Below are 16,829 nucleotides of genomic sequence, written 5' to 3'. Positions count from 1 at the left end.
ATCATTTAGATGATAGTTGTGTGTGTGTGTGTGTGTGTGTGTGTGTATAACACTCATGATATATATTATATACATATGTATTTTATTTAAATGTAAAAAAATTATATTATACAAATATAGCATTTTTAAATATATACAGAATTTATTTAGATATATTTACACGCACACACACACACACATAATCATTAAAAAACTCCATATTTATTCACATCAAAATTTGTACATATATTTTTATTTTACATATATTTATATTTTATATATTTTTATTTTAATGTAAAAGTTAAATATTATGAAAAAATATATAATTTTAAATATTTACAAAATCAAACAACAACAACATTTTATATATATGTATGTATATATATATATATATATATATATATATATATATATATATATATATATATATAAAAACATTTACAGCATACAGTATGGTTTCATATACTACAATATGCAGTATCTAGTACACACTATAAAGTTTGCCAATGTTCCATTCCAAACACAGCCCATAAATTCTCAGTAACTAGTCTGATTCCATTAGCATTGTGTATATGATGATAAGACATGTCCGCTGTTGTAAGGAGAATCCTCTAAGCTGCTAATCTCTGTCTGGGATTCTGTCGGGAAAAGTCAAGGGACCCTGTGTGTATTACCATGCCCACATGGGCCGCACACACACTCCCAGAGGGCGTTCTAGACACACACACAAGCCTTCTCCATCACTACAGCTAGTGTCAAACACAATGGAAGCTCTTTTAAGCTCTCTCATTTGGCTAAAGAGATGCGGTGGTCTCTGGAGAGTTGGGAATGTGATTGTGTGTGTGTGTGTGTGTGAGGAGGGATTTGTATGTGTCCAGCTGGTTAATGAGAGGCTGTCTTTGCACTCAAAGACAATTCCTCTCGTCTCGCTGGGTTAGTGGGTTCCCTATTGTGAGTGGTTAATAGGGGGGCGGAGCCTGTAGTCAGAGGCGTCTGACACTGGGCAGCTGGTGAGAGATTACCTCTGTGCTCCCTCAGCTAATGTCTTCACAAACACCCGCTTCCCAGAATCTGGTTAGCGCACTGAATGGAGGACAGAAGCTTACAACACAGACAAATTTAATGCATTTATTTAATAAACTATGCAAACTTGTCCTTTCAAGATTTTGTACATTTTCCAAAGCGAATGAAAATATGCATTGCTTTATATGATATATGCATTAAATGTTATTATTATATCATTTCAGTTTTATATATTATAAAAATAGATTATTTGTACATTATGTATGTATACACACACACACACACACATATATATATATATACACACACACACATTCACAGTATCACATGATCCTTCAGAAATCATTCTAATATGCTGATTTATTATCAGTGCTGGAAATTGTTGTGCTGCTTATTATTTTTTGGAACCTGTGTTACTTTTTTTCAGGATTCTTTAATGAATAAAAAGTTAAAAAGAAGAGCGTTTATTTAAAATAGAAATCTTTCATAACAATATACACTACAGTCCAAAAGTAACAATTTATATATAAATATATAATTAAAAGTATTGTATGCATAAACATATAGAAGTATTATAAACTGTTAAAGTATTATATATAAAAATATATAAATCTACAAATGTATAGATATAAATATATATTTTTAAAGTGCAATACATGTTTTTTAATCTAAAATCTAGAATTATATATATATATAATGATGAAACAATGTATTAAGTGATGAAAAGCAATAACAAATATCTATAAAAAATTGATATTGTTTTATATAGTTAATTACATAAATCATACAAAATTATATACAATTATTTAAAAACATATTTAAGTAATTATGAAAATATTTATATACATATTAAAATGTAAATATATACATTTATATACAATATATATATATAATATTTACAAATATTTAAAATGTTCTTCTGATGCATATTATAGTGAATTAGCCTAACTTCAAAGCTAAAATATAACAATAAAGAGCATTATGTCAGATTTGAACTGATATGAGGTCACAGATATATCAGCTGATTTACAGCAGTTTTGAATGTGTCAGATCTGTTAATGAATCCGTTTGCTCTCAGCTGACCACAGGCACCTGCTCCCTGCCACAAAAAGAAAACAACAACAGCTCTTTTTCCCTTGAGATGTCTAGTTAAGCTTTGCATTGTCATTCCGTGGGCTGGTTAGAGGGCCGCCATCTGGACTAATAGACTAGCAGGCGACATGAACAGGATGGAGTCCACCTGGACCACTGAGGTCTAGTCAACCTGAAACGCTCCTGCTTCTTGACAAGGTTATTAAACAAACAAGGGAAGGTGAGCTGTGTTAACCTGTCCCATCGCTTAGTTATATCTTATATTCTCCTAATGCTAAGTATTAAGCTGGGGTTGGTATTGACATACATGATATCTCTAATAATGCAGTTTGTTGAGACGTTACAGAACAGATTACAGATGATGCACATCATGGAGCATTACTGTAGATATAAAACCACTGTTAAAATGTCAAATAATGGTGTGTTTGTCACTGTCATTCTCACAATGATGCTCTGTTTCTGAGTCAGACTTTTTCTCTCAGTGCCAGATACTATGAAGTAGTTTTGTCCACTCAGTGGAGGAAGGGCAGGGTCTGTAATAATGTCTAGTTACAGCTCCTCTAACACTGCGTTTCATCTCTCTCTTTTCAAACCGCTTTTCTCACAGATGTAGCTGAAAGGGTAAATGCAATAAAAAATGATGCAAGAAAGGTTGTTTTGAGTGGCTTGCTTTCACAGAACACTGTATCCCATAATGCAATATGTTTGACCTTCCACTGCCCCAGTGACAAATGAACCAAAGGTGAATATCAAATGTGATTGTTAACATGTAACACGAATCAATTAATCCTGTTAAGCCTGAATAATAAAGGAACAGTTTATTGAGGTTTCAGGCAAAATATTTAAAAAAAATGCATGTGTTTTCTGTTTCAAATTTGACCCATTAGGCTTTTATAACTTATATTGCCTGATATAGTAAGAATATGGGAGAGGCAGCTCAGTTTTATCAGAGGCCCAAACTGAGCAAAGAAATTAGAAATTCATACACTAAATACTGTTTTACAGGGTTTAAAAAATGCATATGAGCAAAAAGTGATTTATATTGTTGCAAAGGCATATGTTAAAGCAATATAAATGCATAATGAAAACGTATTTATTTTAAAAACTTAAGAATTAAGGCTTTTCAAAAATGGCATTCCCTTCAACCAAAAAACAATGCCACCAGCTGAATTAATCATGCATAATACTGGTTTTATGACAACACTGTTGCACACTTGTTGGAGCATTTATTTTGAAAAATTTATTTTACAAAAACCAGAGAAAAGATATGAAAGAGATTAAGAGTGTTGGGTGTAAGTCACACACACATACCGTATCTCCCACCAAAGAAACGTCACACATACTCAATATAACAGTCCCGGAAAACGAGTGCACACGTTGCTTTATTTTTAGAAAATGCTAATGCTAGGCGCTAACATCTGAACTGAACCTGCGACGTTTCTTTGAATTGGAGACAGAATTTAATTAACGGCCCACAGCAATGCTTTGATAAGCGGCACACTGCTTTGAAGATTAACTGCGTTGAGTATTTTTGTTTTTTACCCTCTTCACACTGAGATCCAAAGCCATTTTGCCAAACTGGGACACTTGTTCATTAATGCTGAATTCAATTATTTTGTGCTTTCACAAATGTGACAATTTAACTTTGAAAGTAACTCGACCTTCATGCACGCTTTCTTTAGAGATCATTAACAAAGTACCATATTAACATGGTTTTTGGACATGTATTAGGGATTTATGCTGCCTACAATAATATATGAATGCAAACATTTCTAGCTAAGCAAAACATACCTAACAAATACAAAAAATAAATAAATAAATAAATAAATAAATAAATAAATAATTATATAAATAATATTTTAGAAATAAATATTATAAATAATATTTATAAATAATAAAAACAATATAAAATTATATAAAAATAAATAAATAATTAAATAAATAAAGAGTTTATTTTCATATTAATATCATATGGTACATTTTTGTAAAGGTGTTTAAAAATCATTTTAAAATATAACAATAATAAAAAAACACAATACAATGGTATTACCATTATAGTAGTTGCTATATATATATATATATATATATATATATATATATATATATATATATATATATATATATATATATATATATATAATATTGAATATATAAAATAAAAAATATATATTTATTTATTTATAAGTTTATATTCATGTTAATAGCATAACATTTTTGTAAAGGTAGTAATAATAATTTTAAAATCACAATTTAACAATAATTAATAATAATAATACAAATAAAATAAAAATATTTAATAACATTAAAAATTAATAACAAAAAAAAGAAAAGAAAAAATAGCTGTCTTCATGGCAAAAGGTTAAATGAAGTAAAATCCTGTTCTTAGAAGTATCATCTCAATACTGTAAATACTGTAACCATTTAGTACCACTGTATATATCAAAATTCCATAGTCTTACCATCTGATGCCATACTGTACTGTGATAGGGCCTTGTTTTGTAAGCAAAGACTCTGTTACACCAAAGAAACTGCCTGATTCAGATGTTGAAGAGAAAACTAAACAGAAATATTAAACTGGTGATATTGAGCACACTATTATATGTGTGGATTGGACTGAACATGCACACAGTGTCTAATCTATTTAGCTTGAATCTTTTTTTTTTTTTACCTCTAAGCAAATCAGCGAAGATTATAAGAGCTGTGCAGAGCGCTCATCTCCTTCAAATATATAAACACAGCTATAAAGACAGACAAAATAAATATGCTGCTTCAAATATTACATATTCATCCACCATGAAAACACACACACTTCTTTATGGCTCTTCATGGTCCTCAGCTAGATGATGTGTAATGCAACTCAGCTGAAAAGATCATGTACTGTATATTCAATGATGCCAGATTCACATTAAATTTTGTTAAAGATTTAACAAAGAACTAAATTTCAGTCTGTTGGATCATCTTGAATGGCCTGAGGGTGAGTAAATTTTCAACAAATTTTCATTTTTGGGTGAACTATTCCTTTAATAATATATGAAAAGAGCTTCTGTGAACATTTCTTTGCAATGCAACAATTGGCTGTGTGTAATTTATGTTAAAGAACAAATACTCAAAGAAATATATTCTAAAATGTTCTCAGATGAAACTAGGTTCAGAAATGCTAATTCTCCCAGTTTTTGGGGCGACAACCTGATCAGCTCCATTATATGCCTTTATACCACATAATAACATTTAACAGAATCCTCTGAAACCAGGTTGAAATACAGGTAAACATTGTTAGAGCACCATTTCATTTGCATGCTGATCTATCTGAACAACAGTCTAAAGCACGTTCTGGACGTGTGTCGGAAGTGCGGTGCATTACAAATGACAGGCGGTCATTAGTGACCCGCAGCACACGAAACGACTGAACTGTTTACAAAAACCTCCATAAGCTGATGCCATATCACAGCCTGACAGATATAAACCCATCTGAGAGCCCCTCTCTCTCTCTCTCTCTCTCTCTCTCTCTCACTTCCTTCTCTCCCCCGTGAGGCAGGAATCTGCCAGGAGGTTTCATAACAGGCAGCTCAGTTGGATTAATTCTGGTCGGGGTGCCAACCCCACTGCAGGAATCAGAGCAGACAGCAAACAGCCTGGACACCAGCGATAGCACACACAAAACATTTCCATACAAAGACAGCAAAAAGCGTCCTAAATTAACTTGCATTTAAATAAGTGAATTGAAATATTTTATTGCGATGAAAAAAATAATAATTTCATGGGATTTTTTTTTGTTTATATTATATTACATAGATTAAAAAGAAGGGTATTTCTATGACCATTAAGATTTGTTTTTACACATTTCCCCAAAAAAATTCTCAATACCCAAATGCAAAATAATATATTAATATATAATAATATATATTATAATTAATTTTCTATGTAATCATATTATAAATTTTATATATATATATATCTATATATATAGATACACACACACACACACACACACACACACACACACACACACAATCATTTATCACACACACACACTAATTTATAGTGAAATTTAATGGTGAACCTGTGGGAAAAAAAATAGTGTAATACAATATTTTTTTATAAATCTTAGAAAAATTATGGAAATTATTCTCAGAAAAAAAAACCTATCCAAACATCTTACATTAATGCAAATCTGGGTGGAAAATTGTGTTTGATTGTTATGAAAATAATGCCACAATTAATGTAAATATCAAATTTTCTTAAATATACAAGCATAATTTCTTTAATGCAAGTTATATTTTCTTATTTCATCTATGAGTATCTTATTGCTTAATTATCAACTATGTTGCGATTCCTAAATATGATCAATAGCTTTACTCACTTGCCAAAATCATATTTTACTCACGTTTAATGTTTGCAAAATGCTTAATTTTGATGCTAAATATTAATATTGAAGGTTCAGTAAAACAAAGCACCAATGACAATAATAAGAACAAGAAAAGCAGACAAACTCAAGACAAAATGTCACTCAAGAAACTGCAAACATAGCAGTTCAAGCCACTATTGATATCTACAGACCACAAGAATGCACCAAACAGGGCAGCATTATATTATAAAGCACAGACGTGTGAAAACTATGTACTTGGAGAATCCACCGTCCTGAACTGAGATGACATTGAATGCTTTATTTTTAGTTCAGAATGGTTCCTTCAGAGCCAGATCAGTATTTAGATACTTAGAGCGGAAAACAGCATCCCGTCTGCCCAGCTTTACCACATTCCAATCGGTTCAGTGTGTGAACGAGTCATCCAAAACCTCTGCCATGCGTGTCGTGCAGGTAGAAAATAAAGGGTGCTTTGAAAGATCTCACTGATCAAGAGTCACTGTATACTGTATTTACTCTTCTTGAGTTGCTATATGATTCTTTGGATATTCAAAAAAAAAAAAGTCAAATAATTGCATGTTCAAATTAATGTTTTCCTTTCATTTCATTCATTCATTTGTTTTTTATATATATATATATATATATATATATATATATATATATATATATAGATATATATATATATATATTATATATTTTCATTTGTTTTTATTTATTTATTTGTTTTTATTTTTTTTTTTATTTTTATTTTATTTTTTTTTTATTTTGTATTTATTGTATTTAAATGTATTTAAATATATTATTTTAATTATTTGATATATATTTATGCATATATGTATGTTTTGGTAATAAATAATAATAAATAATATGGTTTTAAGATATACATCATCCAACTTGAAATGTAATGACATCTACAATGAGAAACAATTTAAACAAACACGCTTTCTAAAGAATAATGTGCACCAATAAATCGTTCACATTAAGACCAGGAATGTATATTAAAAAGCAAATAGCGTCAGTTTTGATTTCATGTTGACTTTAATATTTCAACAATTTTAACATCCAAAGCCGTTAACGTCGAGTCAAGGTTGGCATTCCCTTTAAACTGAAGATGGAAAAGCACATAAAGTTAATAGAACATGGCAGTGTGCAAGAAACTGCATGATTCTCCATTTCATCCACATCTGTTGTGTGTGGGGCGAAGGGAGGCATGGGAAAATGAAGGGTATGGTGTGATGAACGCTGAAAAAGTGGAGCTAGACGTTTTCTGGGGCAAACCTCCAGAGAGACGCAGTATAGCTCTCAAAGAGCTAACACCACCCATTTCAATGCTTTCTCTCCTTCGCACTCATTATATCTGCCCGTGTGTGTTTACCTTTCCAAAATACATGATAAATATTAATACAAAAATAAAACCCATAAAGGCTGACTGATGTGTTTTTAAAGGAACAGTTCACCCAAAAATGAACACCGACACTTTAATTCTGCTCAAAAAAGCAGCGTGAATTTTCTGTTCCACAGAAAGGAAAGAAAGCCATACAGGTTTCAAACAACACGAGCGAGAATAAACAATGACAGAATTAAAATTTTCAGATGAACCGTTCCTTTAAGAAGATTTGTTGTTCCCCCCAGGGGATGTTTTACAATGCAGCAGATCTCGGAGAATCAGAGGGGATTCTGGGATACCAATGCAATGATTCACTGTTGTGATCCTCTGCTGTTTGAACTGCAATAACAAGAGTATAGTGTACGCACATACTGTGCATATTTGTAAAGTGGCTTTAAAATCGGACTAAATCTGAAAAAGACTGTGTAAAATTGGCGATATAGGCAAAAATAAACGCTCACCAATTCTGCATTTATTTGATCAGAAATACAGTAAAATTAAGAAATATTACAATTTAAAATAGATTTTCTCTGTGTGAATATATTGTAATAATGTAATTTATTCCAGTGATACAAAGATGAATTTTCAGCATCATTACTCTAGTCTTCAATGTCACATGATCCTTCAGAATTCATTCTAACATACTGACATGTGCATCACATCCGGATTTACTCTCCTCCACACTGCAGCAGCATTCATCTGCATGTACAGACGGCTCTACCCATGACTCAGTCTTTCCAGATTAGTTTCAGATTAACCTGACCAACTCCAGAGTAACTCCTCAGCATCCGATTACAGAAGCAGAGCGACCGCTACGGCCTCTCATGCATTAATGCACAGGACAGCAGGCTTCAAAGTGAATGTATTCATCCATACTTCAAAGCAAGTCACAGTACAGTCTTATTCAACAAAGGTGATACAGCAAGATTTACATCACAGCATTTCTACAGTCTGTGAATCATTTCCAGGTTTGTTTTAACTGCTTTCAAGTAATATTCTGGGTTATTTACAATTTACGCCTAATAATGCAGTCGGTTACCACAGAAAATGATTTATCATTTGATGAAAACAAGCAGTAATGCACTTGTCTGCAATACAAATAGCCAATCAAGTGCAGTAACCCACTCTTACAATATGGTTCCAATGGTTAACATTAACTGCATTAGTTACTGTGAACTAAAAAATAAATCACTTCTAAAGTGTTTATTATTCTTAATGGTAATTCTAACATTTACAAATACATTATTAAAATCAAAAGTTACTTTATGGTATTTAAAAAACCAAACATGAACTTAAAAAATACTGTAACAAAAGTGGGGTTAATTCAGGATAACGGGGCGATATTATCCTATCATCTCAATTGCAAAAAGTGTCCCAATTTCATTGCAAGTGCATTATTGTAAATGCATTTCCTGCTTGTTTTTACAAACTAAAGAAATTATTGCATGTAGTAATCAGCTAAAAGGATGTCCACACAAGCTACAGTAAGCTTTACGTAAACAACCCAGAATAAGAATATTCCTTTAACTGTTAAGACTACAACCACATCTCTCTGTACTTAACATGAACACCACACGTGAATAAAAAGACGCACAATCACCACACTACTTGACGAATATGCTTTTAAAGATCTCCTCTTATAAAATTCTGCCCTCTGTGATCCAGTTCAATAAAATTGTGCACTATGCACAGGTATCTAACATGTAATACTGAAGTGTGTTGTACCTCTTTGGCTCTCTCGAGCTCGTTCTGCAGGGCCTGTTTGGAGATCTCCACCCTCGATGAGATTTTGCCTGAGCTGCTCGTTTTCATCTTCTGCCCGTGTGCGCTTGTCTTCCACCGTCTCCAGTTCATTGTGCAGACGCACAGATACATCTTTGGCCACCTGTGGACAGAAGGATGCGTTTTATTGCCTTGTTTTCATCTCTCATTAGTTATTAATGTTACCTTATGATCTTAATATCAAAACACATTTTAAAGCCCACACGTTGTCTTTAAAAAAAGCACCTTGAGGTCCTGCTCCAGACCACGCAGAAGCTCTCCATCAACGTGTCCGGTCTGAGCTACACGCAAGCTTTTCTGTTCAGTCTTGCGCAGGCGGTACTGAAGGGTCCGGCAGTTCCTGTTAGAGCGGTCCAGTTCCCTGCGCAGTTCCTGGAGCTGGTACACCTCCTCCTCCAGGTAACTGTCCCTGATCTCCTCCATCTCTGCTCGCAACTCGTCCACTTCATCCTAAAGCAACCAAATCAGGATTAGAATCAGAAAGAGAATCCTGACAGAAACCGAAAGAGAATGAGAATCGGAATTGGATGCAGAAATAGAATTAAAACCAGAATTAAAATGAAGAATCAGGGTTAGAAACAGAAACAGGATCAGAAATTGAAATCAGAACTAGAAAAAAAATCTCAGTCTAGATTAGAATGAGAATCAAGACTAAAATCAGAACTCATTCAGGAGTTTGATTATATTGGATCTGTTTATGAATTAAACTTACTTTCTGCAGGATTAAATCATATTAGAAAGCCAGAATGAATGGCACAGAATAAGAGTCAGAATCAAAATGAACATCAGAATAAAGAATGAAAACAAGCCATTTCATATTTAGAATTAAAATCAAATTAAAAAACAGAATGAGAATAAGAATAAGAATTAGGATTTGAACCAGAATGAAAATGATAATCAGAAACTCGATTAGAAACGGAAAGAAAATGAGAATTAGAACTGGAACCAGAACTAGAATATAAATCAGAATTTGGATTAGAATGAGTATCAAGATTAAAATCAGAATAAAATTCTGAATCATACTCATTCAGGGGTCTAGTTAAAATGGATCTGATTATGAAATAGACATACTTTTAGTAGGATTAAAATCATAATTGAATTAGAATTAGAATGCAAAATTAGAATGAGAGTCAGAATCAAATTGAACATCAGAATAAAAATAAGAACGGAAACCAAGAGAATCATAATTAGAATGAGAATGAATATTAGAATAAGAATTAGGATTAGAATCAGAATAAAAATCAGAATCAGAATCTGGATTAGAAACAGAAAGAGAATCGGAAACAGAACTAGGATAAAAATTAGAATCAATGAACATAAGAACTAGAATCAGGATTAGAAACAGAAGGAGAATCCGAATCAGAATAAGACTAGAACTACATGTAGAATCAGAATGAATACAACAGAATGAGAATCAGCATTAGAAACAGAAGGAAGAATGAAAAACATAATTTGGATTAGAATCAAGAATCAGAATCAGGATTAGAATCATGTTAAAACTCTGAATCAAATTAAATACATTTGTGCTCAGAAACTTCGAAATGACATTTTGTAACATTTACTTGTAAAATCTAAAATCAGAATCAGAATAAAAATTAACATCCAACTAAAAGCCAGAATGAGAATGACAATTCTAGAAAAGTCTAGAATAAGAATCGGGATTGGAACTAGAATGAGAATCAGAATTACAGTAGGCCTGAAATAAGAAATTAGAAATAGAATACAAATACTCATTCAGGATCCTAATTACATTAATCTAATTTTGTGATGTACATGAACTGAAATCATGGTCTTAAAATTGACAAATCAACCTCCCTAAAGAAAAAGACACTTCAAAAAATGACAAAAACAAACAAGACTGCAGGTAAAGAAACTGTAGTCAGCAGTGAAACCCCGTCCTGAACCGTAATGACGACTGTCATTTGTGACGCCTCATTTCCCAGTAAATACTGCACAATGCTTCAACGCATTCCGTGCAAACAGGGTCAAGGAAGAACGACAGACAAACAAAGACAGCGAAAGAGAGACAGACGGTGACAAACAGCCCAAACACAATGACCTTCACTGTATGATGTTGGGGACAAAGTCATGTGACCGCAGCCGTATGGATGTTCCTGTCAAACATGAGTTATGGTGGACTGAATGATTAATGTCATACTATAACACCATAACATGGATCTATTTCTGTTTATTCGTTTAAATATTGATGCATATGTGCAGCAGAATAACTTACAGAGAGATAGGAAGATAGAGAGACAGAAATAAGAGTGATAAGAGCTTTAGGGAGGCTCCAAACACACAGGCCGGCCCCGGGTCAGGAGGGACGCGTGTTTGTGAACGGCTCCTGCTAGGGACACGGCCATTACACACACAGCTACTAAAGCGGATTAACACCACGTCTTCAGAGATAAACTTATGAAAATCCTGTTTGCAACAGCAGTCGAGCCCTCCGCATCTGACAAATAAGACAAATCATTTATGGAATTATGCTAATTAGGTTTGCCTTCATCTACCCATCAAACTGTGATTCCTGCGGGAGTTGAGGGTCTTTCTGATGCATGTTGGTTTTATTTGTACTCTGTGGACTGATGTGACCTAAAATCAGTTTAAGAGCAGATTTATGGATCTAGATCTTGTTGTCCTTAAAGTACCATGAGATATTTTTTTTTAACTATCTTGAAGTACCTTAGTATAATGGCACAGTCAGTTAATACCATCACAGTTCTACGTGCAAAAGATGTTGTATCATGTTTATAAGGCCCTTCAAGGGCCAAAAAATGTCTGTCAACGGACTAAGCAGATGCTTTAATGAACAAATGCTGCAGTACTGTGGACGGTGTAAATGAATAGGATGAATTTAATACATGGGCGAGAACATAAAGAGGGTCACCACGTGCAAAAACTAATTTATAGAAGCAGCTCAACCCTTAATTCTTCAGACAAACACCAGACATTCATTACAAATAACAACTAAGAAAAAAAAGAATCTACATTTTATATTACATTATTTATATTCAATTTAGAATAAAAATAGAATTTTATAAATAAATATAAAAAATATATTTTTAAAATTTTATATAGAGAGGAAAATACTTTAAATATCAGATTACATACATGCATTTAAATTTTTTAAATAAAACAATTAAAATATAAATATTGATATATATGTATAATTTACTGATTTTTTATATTATCTTTGTATTTTATTATATTTTTATGTACACACATGCAATAAACTAATAAAAAAAAAACACATTTTTAAAAAAAATATAAATATATATTTATTATTAATGTTTAAGTATAAGTTCAAAGATCCCGAATGAAGGTAGTGTAATAGTACTTTTTTTTTTATTTAGTTTATAACATTAATTTAATTCATCATGCTGATAATACTGAACATTCATGAACAATTTTCCACCGTAGCCTACTCCAAGTGACTTTTAAGAATACCGTGGTAGTACCATAGTATACGTTTCTGTGCCTCGGCTCACCTTGAGGTAGTCATTTTCCGATCGAAGGTCTTCGATTTCCCTCAGCAGCTCATCCTGGGCCATTTCCTTGCCCTCCGGTTTGAATTGTGCGTCCTTCTCGGCTTTGCATTTGTCCGCGTGCGCACCGGGCACAGGTGCAGCTCCCGCCCCTGAGATCCGAACCCGAAACCCCGGCCGCATGCTCGCTCGAACCGGATCCGCTGCCCGACTCCGCGTCGCTACTGGCGGCCTGAACGAGCCTCTGCTCATCGGACAGCGGCTCGGAGGGACAGTCGGACAAATCCGAGCTGCTGTCCGTCTGACAGACGCCGCGTGCGGTGGGGACGCGTATCGGGGCCAGCCGTGCCTTGCTCTTGGCGATCTGCGGAGCGCCGGTATCCACCGCTTTGCAGGCCGGTTTCGGTTCGGATGCAGCATGCTGAGTGACCTTAACGGCCTTTTTTGTCGCTGAGGGCTTGATGTTGCTTTTTGCAGGTGCTGATGCGGTTTTGTCCTTCGCGCTCGGGACGGTGCGTCTCGGAACGCGGCTCTGAGGCGTCACCGGCGCGGCGGACGCGGGCTGCTTGTTGAATTTGGGTGATTTTGGCACGATCGGTTTGGCCGTTCGCGAGTGGACATCCTTCAGGACGGGTCTGGCAGGGGACGGCGCGCGGTTTAACCTCTTCTTCTCCACCTGAGGATGAGGATGAGGATGGCTCTGCGGTTTGGTGTCGGAGACATTGGAGCTCTCCATTATACAACCTGACAGACGGATCTCATCACTTCAGATTCACTCGCCCTCGGCCATCGCCGCGTCGCTTCCGAACGGAATACGGTGGATGATGCGGTGTCCAGTGAGAATCTCCGTGCTTCTGTGCGTTGAATCAATCCGTCCGTCCGTCCATCCCTCCCCACGGGATTACGGTACTCCCATCTCTCCCTGCTGTCCTCTCTCCGCCTCTCCCCCCCGCGACTGACGGGAAAAATCTGCAGCCGCTGGCGGTCTGACGCTCCCCGTCCGCGTCTCGGGTCTCGTGGAGCGCATGCGCTTGTTTTTCACACACAAATACCGAACACACCCCTCCTCGCGCTCCGGTACAGGTCAGGCACGCGTGCGTACGCGTGGAGACGCACGCAACGAGAGGCACGCGCACTCACGCGTTACTACAACAGACGCAGGGAAAGAACAGTGTTTTACCTTTGGATATGTGTAATGAAAATAAAATAATGAAAACTAAAACCAATAAATGCAACCGGGGGAGCCTTTAACAATATTACACAACAACACTGTTTTTCTAATGCTGCTGTCAGATAAAAAAAAAAAAAATAAATTGTTACCTTGACAAATAAATCAGGAATATTGATAACCATTAAAAAAAAATATATTGTTACCTGACACTTTAAATGAAGTAAAATTATATATATATATATATATATATATACTATATATATATATATATATATATATATATATATATATATAGTTGCCAAGGCAGCATTTCTCATTATGATAAAAAGAATAAAATTGTGAAAGACATTTATGTAAAAAATAAAACTCTAACTGAAATTAATCTGAAAAAGAAAATCTGAAAAAGTAATAATTCAACATTCAAAATATTAATAAAAACTAGTATCTCAGCCATACTACAATAACGCTAACACTTTATATAAAGGTTCATTAGTAAGTATTAGACATTAGTTAACATGAACTAAGGATGAACAATACTTCTACAGCATTTATTACTCTTAGTTACTGTTAATTTCACCATTAACTAACGCATTATTAAAATCACTAGTTGTGTTTAACGAACAAACAGTGATCGACAGCATTTTTATTCACTAACATTAGCAAAGATTAATAAATAGTGTAATAAACGTATTGTTCATTGTTCGTTCATGTTAGTTATTACATTAACTAATGTTAACAAATGACAGCTTATTGTAAAGTGTTACTAAAGTAACAATGCAACCAACTTAAATCAGTTCAAATGAAAGCACTAAAATACTAGCAGGAAATAAATAAACTTATACTAAACTTAAAATAAAACCAAAAAAAGTCAAATTAACAACTAAAATAATAACTGAAAATATTAAAATGAACGCTAATTTAATAATATGTTAAAACTATATATAAATAACACACTAAAATAACACTGGCTATATTTACAATTAGTTGTTTATCTAACAGCGCCATCATACTGTGAAAACACAACATTACATTTTGCAATATAATAGATAAAGAGGATGAAAAGCATCAGAATGGTTACACACATTTGTGTAATAAATATATATCTTTATTTGCACTTCATTAGTTTAAGAATGCCACAAGTTTTAAATTCCACAAAACTGCTTAAACATGCCAAACTGTTTCAAATAACTAATATCAACGTATTATTCGTACAAAGTACTCTTCTGTTTTGCAATGTAATGAGGGATCCGTTTCTTTTTTCTTTTTTTTGTAATGTAGTAAATACTGTGTTTGGCTGAGAGACTAAACCAAGACTAAGGCTATTCTGTACAAAATGAAGGTTCAGAAAGGCAACATGTTTTGCTTCTAGAACAAAGAAACTCTACAGAGTTTAAAGAGTGTGTTGGGTTTCACCTTTTCAAGACACTGATGATGTCTTTGGACAGTGTTTCTGAAGAACATGTCAGACTTAATAAAATATAAATAAAAAAACTAAAAAGGCTAAAGGTTTGAGAAAAATGCCTTCATGCACACAACGTGTGTAAATATTATTGGGGTGGTTTGCTGTAAATAAAATAGAGAAATAATTATAAAAAAAAGAAAAACAAAGCAAAAAATGTTTATAGCGGAGTAAAATCTGATTCCAGGTTCAGAAGAAATTCAACTACCGACCAAAATAAATGAAACATTTGCCAATCAGATAAATAAAGTAAAAAGCACTTCGGGGGGATTCTTTAGAGTATTCTTACAAGGTTACAATATGGCACAAGCCTGCAAACATCAGCTTTTTGAGGTTAGTACACTTTCACTAACAATGTTAACACACAAACGACAAGGTTTAGGTCGGTTATAAGCTTTCAAAGGACACACAGTTCAAAGAAGTTAAATCTGAAAATAAGTTAAACTGAGTTATTAAAATTGTTCACCTCAGCAACAGTCAAACATTAGTCCCTCAAAAAACAGACACAAGATTGGTTATTTAATACTACACTGGTTTCGGACGAGAATATTACAAACAACATAAACACACCGCCACTATACACACATAAATCATCTTTCTATTAGTCGACATATGCTGAATCTCATATTAAACCCTTTCCAAAATATTTAACAGTGAGATTAAAAAAAATTTATATATATATATATATATAATATATATATATATATAAAACAAAAGTCTATTTATTGGATCATGACTTTATTTTCATGAAAATTAAGCATATTTCCACCCATATCACTGTAACGAAAGAGAAAATTATGCATTAGATTTATTTATAAAAAAATTAATTTAAAGAAAAAAATTTGGTAATATTTGTTGTACTGCCATTAAGGTTTTTTTGTTTGTTTGTTTGTTTGTTTTACATTACACCAATTGGAATGGGGAAGGAGTGCTTAATTACCATAGAAATAATGGGAAACAAAACCAATTTCTTTAAGCAATATTTTTCTTATGATTTTGTGGTCAAAAATGACCTTGACATGTTTTCAGGAAATTCTCCCAATAAAAAGTTTTTTTTTTGTTTTTTTTTTTTTTTGTAGATGTCG

General features: G+C 33.6%; 1 pseudogene; it reads right to left on the bottom strand.

Moving 5' to 3' along the window:
- LOC109064090 overlaps positions 1–14,052 on the bottom strand; it is a 58,270-nt pseudogene extending 44,218 nt beyond the window's left edge.
- Between the last annotated feature and the right edge of the window lie 2,777 nt (positions 14,053–16,829).

Source organism: Cyprinus carpio, chromosome B2 (genome assembly GCF_018340385.1).
Source record: "Cyprinus carpio isolate SPL01 chromosome B2, ASM1834038v1, whole genome shotgun sequence".
NCBI classification, from domain to species: Eukaryota; Metazoa; Chordata; class Actinopteri; order Cypriniformes; family Cyprinidae; genus Cyprinus; species Cyprinus carpio.
Note: the sequence above shows the minus strand (reverse complement) of the source record. Positions and strands in the feature narration are given on the sequence as shown.